Source organism: Erythrolamprus reginae, chromosome 3 (genome assembly GCF_031021105.1).
Source record: "Erythrolamprus reginae isolate rEryReg1 chromosome 3, rEryReg1.hap1, whole genome shotgun sequence".
NCBI classification, from domain to species: domain Eukaryota; kingdom Metazoa; phylum Chordata; class Lepidosauria; order Squamata; family Dipsadidae; genus Erythrolamprus; species Erythrolamprus reginae.
In genome coordinates this window covers 199,570,344-199,587,741 of record NC_091952.1, presented here as the reverse complement: position 1 = coordinate 199,587,741, position 17,398 = coordinate 199,570,344, and positions in this window count along the sequence as shown.

Below are 17,398 nucleotides of genomic sequence, written 5' to 3'. Positions count from 1 at the left end.
CATATTTTGATTCTCTGCATATTGTTTCTGGGGGTGTATGGGGTGTTTAGGGAGAGATAGCACCTCTGGTGTAGGGGCATGTTGCGTCCTTTTACGGCAGCTCGTTTAGGGCAGCTTTCAGGGCAGCTCATTCATCTTTGGTCCTTACCTGTCACTCAGCTCTCAACTGTGGCTCCCAGTAGCTGCAGCATGTGCAGCGGCCACACCCTGAGCAAAAGGTTGGCCAAACCAGGCTGAGAATAGCCGATGGGTCATTGACCTTCGGCGAGATAGGGACTTGTCTTTCCCGAGCATGTGAAGACAGATCCCAGCACACTGAGTGGATGACACTACTAGAATAGGTCAGCTTGCGGAGATCATGAAGGTGGTCTCTGCAAGCAATGCTAAGAGCAGGGAAAGACATGAAAGATGTCCTGGTCAACCATTAGGAGAAGGGAAACTCTGACTGCAAACCTCCACTGCCTTGTGGCTATATCCATAATTGGAAATGGCTTCAGGAGTAAACCTTGAGGCAAAATCCGGAGCCAGAGTCCCGGAAGCAGTTCATGACTGTGTACAGCCACATTCTGATAACTCCTGCAACGTAGCTGGAACCAATGATATTGGAACCTTTGCTATTCCATTGGATTATTTCAGAGACGTGGAAATGGGGAATCTTCTGCTTGGATAACAGTCTATCTTCCATACTAACCTACCTAGGCTTAATGCTTTGGGGAGTCCAGAGCATGATAACATGGTCTTTCGAGACTGAAGGATGCCAATGCGCTCTCTCTCTCTCTCTCTGTGTGTGTGTGTGTGTGTGTGTGTCATGTTTTGCTGAATTTTGAAAATTAAGGGAAACTAGGATAGAACTATTTCAGCCTTGTTCTGGCCTCAATAGGTAGCCATAGCCTCACTGGTACTACGGTACAGTATATATATATATGTATATAGTTTCTGATAAAAAAATTGAAATCACCAGTAAGTTAATATTAGCTCATATTAGCAAAAGTTGAATTTGTTCTATTGACAAACTTGTAGATTGTTCTAGCCTACCTTCAAATCCTCAATATTATAAGTATTATTTTTATAATTGCGCTCACAGAGAGCACCAAACCATATCCATTATCTTCTTCCCTCCTCTGTGTATGTTGACAGCATTGTACTTTATTTCCAAGAGCGAACCTCTTGGGCAACTTAATATCTGACTTGACCCCACAAAAGATATCCCTATCGCATACTGTTATCTGTTGGTGTTGGTGACAATGACACGTTGATATGCACATTCAATCCTATCCTGTTTTGTATAATTTTTACATTTTAAATATAACTTTAAGAAACTTCAATATTTGCTTAAACAACACTACTGTTCTGAAATAGGGTGAGTAGAATGAGAACCAAAAGGAGAGAAGAATGAGAAATAGGGAAGCCTCCTGCCCAATTCTCTTGAGCATCCTTACTCAAAACCAGAACCCTCATCATCATCATCACTGTCCAAGAGCAGTGCAGCTGCCCCTGGGGCCAGTAGCTTTGGCTCTCATTTCTGCCTCTTCAAAGGTTCTCCAGCGGCTGCATTTCTACTCTTTGGAATGTACAACTGTCCTCGCCCCACAAATCCTGCTCAGGGGTCACCGCTTGCATTCAAGCTACTTATTTAACGCTATTCATTTAACACGTGATGAATGCTGTCAGGCACCAAATAGATTTAAATCAAATGTCAACCACTCCAAACTAGACTGCAAAAAATACTTCCGCAACAGAGTAATCAATGTCTGGAATGCACTACCTGATTCTGTGGTTTCTACTCCTAACCCCAAAACCTTTAACCTTACTATCTACAATTGACCTCTCCCCCTTTCTAAGAGGTCTGTAAGGGGTGTGCATAAGCGCACCACTGTGCCTACTATCCCTGTCCTACTGTTGTGTTGTCTTCTATCATTACTTTTTATCATTACTTATCTAATGTTTTATTTGTACAAATTACTATCCTATAATTGTTCGACAAATACATAAATAAAATAAATAAATTTCTAATGAATGGCGAGGGGGTGGGGGTAAAGAACGCACGCCGCCACAAAGGGGAACTGCTACCAGGATACCAACAGAGCGTCCTAATGACAGGCCAATAGCCTCCCCATACCTCCCCACCCTCGGAACGGGCGCCCGAGTTTACGGACTCCCTTAACCGAGGTCCGGGGTTTCCGGGAGGTTTGAATCCGCCTGGCGCAAGCGCGCGCAGAATCAGCCAGCCAGCCAGCGACTAAGAGAGGGGATGCCGTTTACCCTGAGACACCCGTTACGTTTCTGAGAGGAAATATAAGCCATTAGCCAACCACAGGGAGCAAGAACCAGCGAGGGGAATTGGGAAACGCTGGTTGTTGCTGCTGCTCCGCCGCCTTCGGCCGCGCAATATTTTGTTAGCGCAGACACTTGTTAAGAACTCCCATTACTATACTCTCCACAACGACGCCCGCGAAAAGGCACCTTTGGAAGGACGCCGCCGAAATTAGCGCATTATAAAGAAAAAAGGCTCGCAAGAAAGCTTTTGCGCGCGCCTTTTTTCCCTGGCCCGAAAGAGCGCGCGCCGGGTCTCTCTCCGTGCGTTCCTCGTTCGGTCTTTCCATACACACACACCCCTCACGCCCCCCCCCCAAAGCCCCCAGCCTCATTTAAAAAGGTAAAGAAAGGAAGAAAAAATATTCACCTTCCAGGCGCTCTGGGCTTTTTTTTCTTCTTTCTTCCACCCGGCGCCAATTGGATACCATCAGGGAACGTGGAAAGGAACCGAAGGGCTGAAGAACCGGAGTGTGTGTGAGGGGGGAGCAAAGCCTATCTTCTTCACCCTCAGCAAATCTAGAACCGGCCAAATACCGCAGCGGTGCGGTGAGAACGAGCGGCCGCCTCCGCCTCAGAAAGCCGAAGGAAAGCAGGCGGCAGCCCTTTGTACCGAGGGGGGCTGCTGCGCGCGACGTGCCGCTCGGCAGCTTCGCCTTCTCCTCCTCGGAGTGGAGTCAGCCGAGCGGCCCATGTCCGTCCGTCCGTCCCCCAAACCTTACCCCTCACCCTGGGAGAAGCACCCGGGGCGATCGGTCAAGCGGAGCTGAGCAGCACGCAAGGCAGAAGCCCAAAGGCGCGGTGGGTGGAGGGGGTTAGAGATGCAAGAGAGAAGCAGCAGAAGAGGCGTCGGCGGAGGAGGATGCTTTTAATCCGCATCCATGTGGAAACCCGCTACGATCGCCACAGCGGCAGCGCGTGCGGCCCCGGAATGCGTGCCCCGGAGTACCAGCGGAGCCTCCTCTTGACGCGCGTGCCTTTGTAGGCACGTGTGTGCAAGCGCAGAAGGAAAGGTTGTCAGCCAGCCAGCTTCCTAACCCTCCGCGCGACGCGTTAATACCGAAGGAGGAGAGGCGGAGCAAAGACAGGAACCCCCCTCAAACGACGCAGACACCGCGATGGCTTTTATGGATGTTTTTTTGGACGTTGCCCTTTCCAAAGGGATGGTTGTCTTTACTCAAAGGCTTCTCACCAGAGCAGGGACATAACCAGCAACTGGTCCCAAATGATATAGCCACAAGCTCAGCCACCCACCGACCCATCCGTATTTTAACATGGACCTTTGGTGGTGGGAGATTCTGGAGTACAGTACTGTAGGAAAGCTGCCAGAGTTTTTTGAGGGATCTTCTTATTTATTTAATTAGAGTTGGAAGGGACCTTGCAGGTCATCTAGCCCAGTGTTTCCCAACCTTGGCCACTTGAAGATATTTGGACTTCAACTCCCAGAATTCTGGGAGTTCTGGGAGTTGAAGTCCAGATATCTTCAAGTAGCCAAGGTTGGGAAACACTGATCTAGTCCAATGCCCTGCCCAAGCAGAAGACCTTAGACCACTTTGGACAAATGACAGTCCAATGGATCTCACGGATAACTTCTTGGCAGCTCACAGATTTGTACCCTTATCTTTTTTTTAAAATTTCTTTAAAAAGCAACAACAAAAATCTTAATTTTTTTTTTTTTAAAAAAACGTTGGGATGTGTACCTTATACTAGAACAGGACTGCATTGGGCAAATTGCTTTGTGTGATGGAATTGGATGGTGCCTCAAAACTGGGCTTTGCATCTGACTCCCTTGCCACAGCATCCTGATACTAGCTTGAGGCAGTTGCACAGCCCCTTTTATTTCCATTCATTGAAGCTGGCTACTTATTGCCCACTGCTGTTCTGTGGTCTAGGAACTGTGGCTTTCCCTTACTGATATGCTTTATGCTATGGGCCCCATGTGAGGCAGTTGAACAACTAGGTGAGGATAACACAAGTGTGGCCCAAAAGTGGCCATTGCACTGCTATTTTATTGTGGAATGTTTAGGAGAAGATGTACCACCATCATCATCATCAATGTTTGTATATCCTGTAGTGGTCTTGTCAGTCTTCAGTAGAAAAATGTATATGGCCCTTGGATTATCTATCTATATATCTATCAGAAAGAGACCTGCAAGCAATGTCGCTTGGCGGGACCCAGGGGAAGAGCCTTCTATGTGGCGGCCCCGGCCCTCTGGAACCAACTCCCCCCAGAGATTAGAATTGTCCCCACCCTCCTTGCCTTTCGTAAGCTGCTTAAAACCCACCTCTGCTGCCAGGCATGGGGGAACTGAGATACACTTTTCTCCTAGGTCTTTAAAATTTTATGCATGGTATGTCTGTATGTATGATTGGTTTTTATATAATGGGTTTTAACTGTTTTTACTATTGGATTATACTGTTTTGTTACTGTTGTTAGCCACATACACAGGGGCGGCATACAAATCCAATAAATAAATAAATAAATAAATAAAATGAGCAATGTCTGACAATATTGGGCAGCCATTATAACCAAGTGAAGAGCGAGTAGGCCATTTTTCAGCACATCAGATGTGGGTTTTTTGTTTTGTTTTGAAAAATCATTTTCCTGGAGGCTTGCTTTACTTGCCAGAAATTGTGATCATACTTGTACCTTAGCCGTACACCAGTAAATTCAGGAAACCAAGAAGATATATTACGAAGAAATGAATAAGTCCCTCACCCCTGCAGGATTGTTAGCACTGGTCAGCTGTATAGAGAGTGATCTAACTTGGAGAAAGAACAGATGTTAATGTTCTCCATTCTCAAATCATATTCCATCTGTTCTGAGACAAAAACCAAGTCCAGTGTTGAGATGTTCTCTTGAGCCTGGACTGTGATGGTTTGGTAAAATCACACTATCTAGTGGTGTGGACCCTAGAGCTTTTTCCAAATCCACAATAATAAGAACATTATTTATTATTTATTTTATTTTAATTTTTTAATATTTATATGCTGCCCATTCCAATAGGACTTTTTGTCTTCTCTGTCACTAATTCTCAACATTTTTTTATAAAGAACAAATTTTACAGGAGCAGGCAATCTGGGTCTTACATATTTTTCTAAGCAGAGTCCTGCTTGATGTTACAAGGAAACAGTTCATGCAGCAGTGATTTATATAAAGGCAGACTGTCAAAAAAATGCTGGCAGTTCATATTGCATTGGTGTGTGTATTTTGTCATGGGTGCTGCAGGGCTTTGGAAACATGGAAAGCACAACCCTGCCTGAAGTAGACCCAGAGACAGGGTTTTGAGCAATCGGTACTTTTATTCAGCTCAGAGAACAAGTGACAGCTCAGCAAGGTAAAGTGACAATTCAGCGAGTACCGACTGACTCTGCCTGGAGAAACCGCTTCTTTTATACTTTTGCGGTTCCCGCCAAAGCTAGAGCCGGCCGCGTCTGAGCCAATCAGGAGCGACTTCCTGCTTGGGCTCAGACAGCGCTGGAAAGAGGAACAAACTATTTACAGAGTTACAAGGTAGCCATTTCAGGATACAACACCCCTCCCCTCATAGTTGGACTCATCCATCAAGAAAGCCATGTGACGAAGTTGTCCAATCGGTGAGGCCTCCGAGGCTCTCGCGCTGACTTGCGCAGTTCAATTTCTCCTTCGCCACTGACTGTGGAGGATGGCTCGCCGCCGCTCTCCCGGTGCGGCGGACTTGGCCTGGCGGGCCCAACGAAGGCTTCGGAGGACGAGGATGGCTCGGCGTCGCTGGATGGTTCCCCCTGGCCCGATAAGTCTCTTTGCGTGTTTCTTAGTTCGGGCAATGTACTAAAGTCTGTTGAAGGGGGAGAGTCCATGTCAGCGGTTTGTGGCAATTGATTTTCAGTTCGTTTCTGAATGTGGTCTATGTGTCGTTTCCACAAACGACCATCCTCTAGTTTAACAACATAAGTCTTGGGTGCGTTTTGCTTAACAATAATTCCCTTCATCCAGTTTACATTTCCATCAAAACATTTTACATATACATTTTGTCCCAAATACATTTCTCTCTCTGGTTTCATACACATTTGGTTATTATTAACACAGAACCTTGGATTTAACCTGTCTAATGGTGACCTCAACTTTCTTCCCATCAATAACTCTGCAGGGCTTACATGTGTGTGCGAGTTAGGGGTAATGTGCTGGGTTAACAAGAATTGGTCCAAGTTTTGTTGCACATCCCCAGGGCCTGACCTGTGCAATGCTTCCTTTGCCACCCGTACGTAACGTTCTGCCAACCCGTTAGCCCAGGGCGAGTAAGGCGAGATGAGGGCATGCCTGACCCCTAGGCCATCTAGGAATAATTCGAATTGCCTGGCTGTTAGCTGTGGCCCATTGTCAGACACTAAGAGATCGGGGCAACCATGGGATGCAAACAGTCTGCTCAATACCTTGATAGTGGCACTTGTGGTTATGTTGTTCATTGCTATTATTTCCAACCATTTGGAGAAGGCATCAACCACTATTAAAAAGTACTGAGACCCCACTGGGCCAGCAAAATCAATGTGGATCCTAGACCAAGGACCAGCAGGCTGTTCCCACTCAGCCGGAGTTGTTTTGGGGGGACTGGGCCTTGACTCTTGGCACGGGTCACACTTTGAAACCCAACTTTCAATATCAGCATCTAGCCCTGGCCACCATAAATGCCCCCTTGCTAGGCTCTTCATCCTGACAATCCCAGGATGGCCCACGTGTAACATTTTGAGTACCTTTTCCCTTAGGCGTTTGGGGATGATTACTCTATCCCCCCACAGCAAACAACCTTTTACATATGATAATTCAAGCCTTTTGTTTTTAAAATCACACAATTCAGGTTTAACAATATCATTTTGCCATCCCTTTAGAACACAGTTCACCACTTGTTTAAGGATTTGATCTTGCTGCGTGTGTGCAGCTACCTCTTTTGCTGTGGTTAGTGGGTTTTCCTCGAGTTCTATCATTAGCACATCTGTGGAAGGAACAGGGTCTTCTACTAAGTCTGCTATGGGGCATCTGCTGAGGCCGTCTGCATGATTGATTTCCTTCCCCCCCTTGTGGGTGAGCTCATACTGATACCCTGAGAGGAAAAGAGCCCATCTGATTAGTCTTGGAGACATAAAAGGTGGAGTGGGCTTGTTGGGGGCTAGCAGGCCTAGTAGGGGTTTGTGGTCAGTGACTAGCTCAAAGCTTCTTCCAAAAATGTAATTGTGAAACTTCTTCACCCCTGCCACTAATGCTAGAGCCTCCTTGTCTAACTGGCTATAATTCCTCTCTGTGCTGGTCATGGTTCTTGAAAAAAATGCTATTGGGGCCTCTGTCTTATTAGGTAGAACGTGAGCTAAGACTCCTCCTATGCCGTACGGCGAAGCGTCGCACGTGAGCCTAATGGGTAGTGAAGCACTATATTGGACTACTACACTTTTAGAAGTTAATAAATTTTTTATTTGAGAAAAAGCTTCACGTTCAGTTTTCCCCCATGTCCAGCGGGCTTCCTTCTGGAGTAAACGATGGAGAGGCTCTGCTACTGTTGCCTTCTGCTTTAAAAAAACGGAATAAAAATTAAGGAGGCCCAAAAATGCCTGCAACTCACTCTTATCTCGTGGCTCTGGGGCTTCTCTAATTGCTCTCAGCTTCTCTGTTGTGGGGTGGATACCTTCTTTATCTATTTTATACCCAAGGAATTCAATACTGTCAGTTCCCCAGACACATTTATCAGGCTTGATTCGTAACCCTTTGTCCTGTAGCCTCTTAAGTACTTCCCTTATTCTTTTGTTCACTTGTTCCTGGTTTTCCCCTGCAATTAAGATGTCATCAAAATATGGAATTGCCCCATTTACCCCTGACAATAGGCGTTCCATGATGCTCTGGAATATTCCTGGGGCTATGCTTACCCCAAACTGTAACCTCGTGCATTTGAAAGCCCCCCTGTGTGTTACAATCGTTTGAGCGTTTGCTGTTTGTTCATCGACCGGAAGTTGCTGGTAAGCCTGCGCCAGGTCGATCTTTGCGAACCTTTTCCCCTCCCCCAGGGAGTGTAATAGTTGTTGCACAACCGGGATGGGGTAGGGGTGGTGTTGGAGTGCCTTGTTCAGGGTTGATTTGTAATCAGCGCAAACTCTTAAAGAGCCATCTGGCTTCAGGGGTGTCACTATGGGAGTTTCCCATGGCCCCTGTTCCACAGGGACCAAGATACCTTGACTAATGAGTTTGTCCAGCTGTATGTCTAGCTTGGGGAGAAGCGGAAGGGGGACCCTGCGAGGTTTCAGTCTAACCGGTGGGACCTTGGGGTCAATAGAGAAAGATATAGGGGGTCCCTTATACAATCCCAAGGTGGGGCTGAACACTTCAGGGAACTCTTTCACAAAGTTAGGCATATTATCACAGTTTACATTACACACACCCGAAATTTCGATCCCCAACGGTTCCATCCACGCTAGACCTAGCAGGGAGTGTTTGGCCCCCGTCACAATAAGCATGGGAAGGGTACATTTAACATTCTTAAATGCAATAGGTACATTTGCTGTTCCCAGGACCGAGATTACCCCCCCTTGGAAGTCTCTGATCACCAAAGAGGTTTGAATTAGGTCAGCCTTAGACACATTAGGCATATATAGCTTAAATTTTTCCCAGGGCATGATGGTATATCTCGAGCCCGTATCCAGCTCCATTGAGCAAGGCTGGTTATTTAGTAACAATGAGATAACAATTTTAGCCCCTTTTTTGGTTGCCGTGTTATTCACGGAAAATTGAGAGTTACCTCTATTGTAGTCGCGGTTAGCGGTGGAGTAGTTCCTTTGACCCGAGTTGCGGAACGGTCTCCTTTCTCGCGATTGGGGGGGCTGGTTTTGAGGTCGCTGGTATTGTTGTGTGGTAAAAGTTTCTTCTGGTGCCGTTGCCCTGCATGCGATGGCGATGTGGCCTCTCCGGTTGCAACGGCGGCAAGTAGCGTCTCGGAAAGGGCATCGATGGCGCTGGTGATTTCCCCGGCAGCCCGCGCAGGGGGCTGGGTGAGTAGCTCTAGGGTGTCTCGGCTGGTCTTGCAGGAGGAGGCAGTTGTCCCCGTTGCTAGTTGGCTGGCTGAGGTCGTCTGTTCCCATGGCGCTGGGAGACTCGGCGTCGATTTTGGCAATGATTTCTCGCCTTCCGTGCTCTTTTAATTCTCTTGCCGCTGCGTCGGCTGCTTCCGCGGTTTGCGCTAATTTAATCACGGTTTGTAGAGTCGGCTCTTCTTCGGTGAGGAGTTTATTTCTCACTGTGTTGCTCTTCATGCCGAAAACCAAGGCGTCGGTGAGGCGAGCTTCCGGGTCTTTAAACTTGCATTGAGCAAGTACCGTTCGAAGCCGCGTTGTAAATTGGCTGATCGATTCGGTTTCTCTCTGAGCCATCATGTGAAATTGATGCCGGTAAACCATGGCTGGTCTGGTTGGTTTGAAATGGCTCGCTAGTTTCTGTTGAAGGACGTCCCACGCTGTGGTTCTTGCTTGTTCTGGTTCGGTGAGAGTTTGGGCAAGTCTACGGATCTCTGCGCCGCAGTAGTTAAGAAAAATAGCCCGTCTGCGATCGGCTCCGGCGTCCTGCATTCCCGCCGCCTCGAGGAATATCTCGAAGGTGGCCATGTACTCGTCCCATGTCATTTTCTCGGGATCGAAGAGTTCCGGAGCCTGGCCGATCTGGATTTTGTCCATGATGCACGCGAAGTTTCTTCCGTTCGTTCGTCGCCAGTGAAGTAGACCCAGAGACAGGGTTTTGAGCAATCGGTACTTTTATTCAGCTCAGAGAACCAGTGACAGCTCAGCAAGGTAAAGTGACAATTCAGCGAGTACCGACTGACTCTGCCTGGAGAAACCGCTTCTTTTATACTTTTGCGGTTCCCGCCAAAGCTAGAGCCGGCCGCGTCTGAGCCAATCAGGAGCGACTTCCTGCTTGGGCTCAGACAGCGCTGGAAAGAGGAACAAACTATTTACAGAGTTACAAGGTAGCCATTTCAGGATACAACACTGCCTTTGTTGCCTAAACTGAACTGTTAAGTCATAAGCAAAGCAGCCACCCTGGTCAGATGCAGTAGACCCCTTTCTCCAGCTGAAGTCCATTCACTTTCCTACTCAGAGTTCAATCTTCTTTTAAGCAAGCAAACTTACATATTGACCACAGTCATCTATCACTTTGCAGGTTTAAGGACTCTCACAATGGCAAGCCTAATATTTCTGCAGTCTACAGGGAACATCACAACTCTAGCCATTGTAGCTTCAAACCTTGCATGATTCTGATTCTCAGTGTAGGGCTTCTAAAAAAAACTACTATTGACTTTTCCTTCTTCCTTTCCACCTTATACACATTGATACACATTGATTTAAATAGGTTTCTGAATTCAATAGTTAACATTTCCATCATAAATTAGTACAATATCACTTTGTCCACTAAGTTTTGTTGTGTTACGTAAAATACTTTTCATTGCTCTATTCTACACAACATGCCTCTGTTTAATGGATACAAAGACATGAGCATGATGTTCATCCATCGTTTTCGAAGAGGATCTTGACATCTTAGGAGGGATGCTAAGACTTGCGTATGACTTGATTAAAGAGGGGGAGACATGCGCATAGTCAGCCTCACTCTCTCTTCCCATAATCCATCTTACTCCAATAGCAAGACAAGAATCAAGACAGTTGGAGATGGTCTGGCTGCAGTGTTTGACTAAGGCATCTTTCGTGTCTTGCCATGCTCTTAGTGTACATCATTTGCAGAGACGTCCTTCATGGCTGTTGTTCTAATTTACTAGATATCATCCACTCAGTCCGCCGGAATCTGTCTTCTCATGCTCGGGATAGATAAACACATATACACACAGATGCACACACACACCATTTATAGATATTTTCAGAGCTTGTAAGTTCACTATTAAATCAATTTTTGCAGCACTAGAACAAGATTAATAAACACTTATCACATTAAGTTCACAAAATGTAAATATATTGGCAGTTATTAAAATTCAACTGTTCATGATAGGCTAAACAATTTTTATTATTATAAAAATTGTGTTGAATACATTGGAATAAAAAGAAAAAAAGAATGTTCAACTCTCTCTTTCTTCATGTATGTTTTGTACATGCATTCATATGCACACGCATACTCAAATGGAGGTATACCTATGTAATTGAGATATTTAATTTCTGTGATTTTTGTTGAACTAGAAAATAAAGATTACCATCAGTACAACCTGTTGCATAAAACTGATGTGTCTACATTATCTGTAAAATTTAGAATTCAGTTTTTCAAATAATGAACTTGAAAATGTATTATAGAACCAGCTGTTTTGTGCTTCTTTTATGAGTTTCCTCTTTTCATTCTCAATATTCTAACAGTCAAAGCAATTCTGTACCTTCTTGTAAAAGTGTGACAATTATCCACTATGAATAAATTCTTTCTTGTTCCTGGTTGTATTTGGTTGGAATCAGTGCTCATTGGAACAGTTTCGAGGAAGTTCTATGATAAGGAACATCTTCAAAACATTTGTGAATTCATTGTTGCAATTTTCCTAGAGATGCCTAAATATCATGTAAAAAGTTACCCTTGCTAACTTTTTTTTAAAAAGAAGTAGGTCCACCTTTAGATAACATTTTTCACATCCTTGACTGACACTCTTTGTGGTGTAAGTTAATTATCATATCTCTTTTTCAAGTGTAATTGTCTTCCAAGTTCTTGTTAAATTATGTCCTCAGCACTGTTTCAGCTGTGAGATTTGCTACCTAACCCATATTACAGAAATGAACCTCTCATGCTCCATATTTATAAGGATTACAGTGACTAAACAATAGCTCTTCCATTGGCTACCTCTAAAATTGTATTGAGGTCACTGGAGTGTAGTGCTTGCAAATTATATTATAATAGTTTGTTTAATTGTGATTGGTTAAATAAGGAATAATTGGATATCTTACATACTTGGCTTGCAAGTAAAAACCCTAGTCCCATTATGGATTTGCATGTCTTTTCTGTTTCTTCACTTGAAAGTCTCAGGTAATTTTGGCATATTATTTAATCATGCGTGTTCAAGAAAGTATGTTGTACAATGTTTCTCAATAGCTATAATTAATGGTGTACATTGTTATTTTATAATAGTTTTAAATAGAACATTACAAGATGCTCATGTAAGACATGATGAATGCTTTGAAAAATAGGGGGCACCATGTCATAGGCACACCTTCTGCAAGAGATAAATATCATCATCATTAAACTAGAATTCCAAAAATCAGAAGGCAGAAACATGTCTACATCGAACCAGAGTAGCTAATATGAGTTGGGCATGTTCCATCCATGATTGTAGATTGGGAATGAGATGAAGAAGAGGGGGGTATGGCATTAAAAAGTTATCAAGGCAGTTTGTGCCACAGTTCCTAAATATTAAAAGCAGAGGGAATGTGTCCTAACATTTGTGAAAGGATGAAAATATGTATCTCATTGCTTTTGTTATTTAAAAAAATAATTATTATGGGTTTTATTGTCTTAAATTTATATTTTCTTTATGACTTTGTGTTCTTGGTTATTATTGATTATTGCTATTTCAATTTTTATCTGGTGGCCAAAATGAGCATCCTTTTTAGATGAGAAGGTAAATCTATTTAGCAGTAAAATAATGTAAAAATAATTATCTGTGAAAATAACGAGCTTTATAACCTAGTATTTCACATTTCTTTGTTTTTCAACTACAAAACATATATCTTTTAAATGTATTTCCCCTAAGAGCAAAACACAGTAGAATAAATCAACCATGCAAAATTGAAATTGAAAATAAAACAAGAAGGAGAACTTCCAGGTTGGCGTGGCAGCACGGAGTGGGGAGAATAGAGATCTGTTCTCGTTGCCCAATTTTCTATGTTTGGAAGCCGATGAGGTGAAGCGAAGCCCTGGGGGGGGGGACATCCAGTGTAGAGGGGATACACCAGGGCTGGCAGGGAGAAGCGCGATCCCCCATTGCAATAAGAGGAGCCCCTCAATTCCGGCATAGAGGAAACCGGTTGTCATGGCCAGGTGTAGAGGCGCAGCAACCTGATCTATAAAGGAAGGGGAGAAAGTGTGAAGCAGCAATGAAAATCGGAAGAAAGTGAGAATGAATGACTATCTGAGTTGCATCATTAAATTGACAAAACTGAAAGCTGACAGGCAAGTGAGACTCTAAACTGGGAGAAGTGGTGATTTTGCGGTAGGAGCGTCTCACGCTCCTACCGCAAAATCACCACTTCTCCCAGTTTAGAGTCTCACTTGCCTGTCAGCTTGCCTGTCAGCTGAGACAGAAAAGAAGGAAAGAAAAGAAGGAGTCGGCGAACATAGAAGAAAATAAGAGAATAAGAGACAAAAGAAGAGCATATAATTTTCTATCTTCACAATTGATAAGACAAAAAATAACATTCAGATGGCTAATCCCAGAGGCTTTGTTAATTTCATAGAAAATTAACAAAGTCTTTTTTCTAAATCTAAGTAAGACCATGTTAAATAATAAAATAACAATAACAGACATTATAAATGCCATCAATTAAAAAACAAACAAACCTAAGACCAGGGAATATTTATAGGAATACTGTATATTGATAAGATATTTATAAGAAACTTCAGGAGTCACTAGAAATGACAATGCTAGACATGTATTACGAGGCAATAAAAAAGGGAAGAATACAGAATCTTGGAAGGAAGCATATATAACATTAATATAAAAAGAAGATACAGATAAACTATTAATTAAGAATTTTAGACCAATATCTTTATTAAATATTGACTACAAGATATTTGTAACAATTATTGCTGAAAGGTTTAAAAAAAATATTTAATCAATTCATTCATTCAGATCAGAATGGATTCTTGCAAATAGACAGATAAGAAATAACATTAGAATCATATTAAACACCCTGGAATATTATGACTTACACATAGAAAAACAAGTACCACTAAAAGCACTAAAATCTTTCAATAACTTGGACTGGCAATTTCTTATAATGCAATTGGAAAAGATGGAATTTGGTGGAACATTTTCTAGATTAATTAAAGCTATATACACAAAACAATCTGCAAAAATATTAGTAAATAATGAAGTAACAGAAAAATAAAACATAATGAAAGGTGTACGTCAGGGCTGTCCTCTATCTCCACTATTATTCATATTAGCATTAGAAACAATGTTAAGATCAATAATAAATAATCAAGAAATAAAAGGACTAAAAATAAGGAAGGAGGAATATAAAATGCAGGCTTTTGCCGATGACATGGCATATATTATGGAAGACCCATGGGAGACAGCACCAATTTTAATTAAATCGAGAGGACTAAAGATAAATAAAGAAAAAACAAAAATAATAACAAAAAATTTAACAGAAAAACAAAATAAACTTGTATCAAAACTGTAAAAAAAGGGTAGGTAGGTGTGCTGGTTGAACCGGAATGTCTTAGTAACCATTATTATAGGATACTGGCTTATATACGTGGGGCAAATCACCAATGTGGATTATACATAGTATACATAGTAATATGTTGTACTAATCATCATTATAGAATACTGGCTTATATGCATGGGGAAAACTGTAAAAAATAGTGAAATATCTAGGTCTTTGGTTAATGGCAAAATATAGTTTGATAAAAGAAAATAACTATACTAAACTGACACAGAAAATACACAAAGATTTGGATACCTGGTCAAAATTACAATTATCATTAATGAGCAAAATGCTGTAATCAAAATGAATATTCTACCCAAGATACTGTTTTTATTCCAGGTTGCTCCAATAAAATTAAGAGAATTGAAAAAAATACTATTAAAATGTATATGGTCAAAAAAGAAGGCGCAAATCAAAACTAAATTATTACAGGACAATAGAAAAAGAGGTGGATTTGGACTTCCTAATTGAGAAACTTATTATTGAGTTGCTGCATTGAATTGGCTGAAGGTGGCTGCTTCTGAACTAAAGAAAGCTAGCAATTGAACCCGGAAGCTAGAGTGGGTGGAGCAGTCTCGTGATCCTGCGCAGGCCGGATTAATGGCTTCAGCAGGCTGTATCCAGCCCTCAGGTCGTAGTTTGAGGACTACGCTCTGGAAGGTGAACAATCATAAAATCAGCTAAAACCAATTGTGAACTGAATACAATAAATATCTACAGAAGCCAAGAACAATTATAATCTATAGAAGTTAATTAAATCAGGAAACAAACTCTTAACACACTCCAGGTCCAGATCCTTCAGTGGTGGACATCCAACTGTCCTTTAAATATGTGAGGAACTGGTTATGTAAAGTAATCAAGGCATGATCGATAAAAGTAGAAGGAAAAAAAATGAATGAATAGTAAAGGGACACTATCATCATGTGGAACTGTGAAACAATGTTTGAATATACAGTCATATTCTTAGTAGTAATGCTTTGATATTCTTTTTTTCCTGGAACAGGCTGTTATTAACAATGAAAATCTGATTATCCTAGTTAAACAATACAATTACAATTCATGATTTTTATTTCAGTGCAATTAAAATCCTAAATATGCATAATTTGTTAGTTTGTAAATATATCATCAGTTAAATGTAAACTCTTACATTTTTCTTCCATGATGATTTGTCCTTAGTCTGTTTTTAAATCTTCAAGTGTGATCATTGCCAATTTAACAGAGTCTATATACCTTACTGCTCATCATCTTTGTTTCTTTTTTCCACTTCTCTAACTCTGCTCATATTTCTTGACTGTTGATGTTTGAACAGCAAAGACAGAAGCCATCCATCACTTCAATATCTTCACTGTCAATGCTAAGCAATAGCAACAGCAGTTCCACTTAGATTTATATGCCACTTCATAGTCCTTTACAGCCTTCTCTAAGTGGTTTACAGAGTCAGCATATTGTCCCCTGGATCCTCATTTTACCCACCTCAGAAGGTTGGAAGGCTGAGTCAACCCTAAGCCTATGAGACTCGAATTGCTAGCAGTCAACAGAATTTATCTGCAATACTGCAATACTGCATTCTAACCACTGCGCCACCATGGCTCTCAGGCCAGTTATTCTACCTGTTGTCATTGGTTTAAATTTTGCTACCACCACTTTTCATTGCATATATTCCTAGTTAAAAGAGATAAGGGGACCACCTTCTGCCGCACGAATCCCAGCGACCAATTAGGTCCCACAGAGTGGGCCTTCTCCGGGTCCCGTCAACTAAACAATGTCGTTTAGCGCAGTGTTTCCCAACCTTTTTTGAGCCGCGGCACATTATTCACACTTACAAAATCCTGGGGAACATTGAGTGGGGGGGGGGAAGCGGGGGGGAGGAGCGAGGGGGCTAAAAAAGTTTGGACAAAAAAACCCTCTCTTCCTCCCTTTCGCCCTATTTCTCTCTCCCTCTTTCTTTCCCTGTCTCTTCATCCCTCTTTCTTTCTTCATTCCTTTCTTTTTTGCTCTTTCTCTCGCCCTCCTTCCCTCCCTCTTTCTCTCTTTCTTACTTTCTCTCCCTCTCTTGCATTCTTTCTCTCTCTCTCTTTCTCTCTTTCTATCTCTCTTTTATTCTCTCTTTCTCTCCCTTGCTTTCTCTCTCTCTCTCTTGCTTTCCTTCTCTCTTCCTCTCTCTCTCTTTCTCTCTCTTCCTCTCTCTCTTTCTCTCTCTCTCTTGCTTTCTCTCTCACACACACTCTTTCTCTCTCTTTCTGTCTCCATAGCTTTCTCTCTCTCTCTCTTTCTCTCTCTCTTCCTCTCTTTCTCTATTTCTTGCTTTCTTTCTCTCTCCCTTGCTTTCTCTCTCTCTCTTTCTCTCTCTTGTTTCCTTCTCTTTCTCTTTCTCTCTTGCTTTCCTTCTCTCTCTTTTTCTCTTGCTTTCTCTCTCCCCTCCTTTCTCTCTCTCTCTCTCTTTCTCTCTCGTGCACCACGGCGGCAACAGAGGGAGAAAGAGAGAGAGAGAGAGCGGAGAGAGAGAGTGGAGGGCGGCTTGCCGGTCCGCGGCCCCCTGGATCAGCGGCCCCGCATGGTCCCAGCGCGGACTCCGCCATCACCTTCGCCTCCGCCTAAGAGGCAGCAGCCACATTCAACCCTTCGCCCTCCCAGGTGTCCATGGCGCTCAGCGCCCAGCCACGTG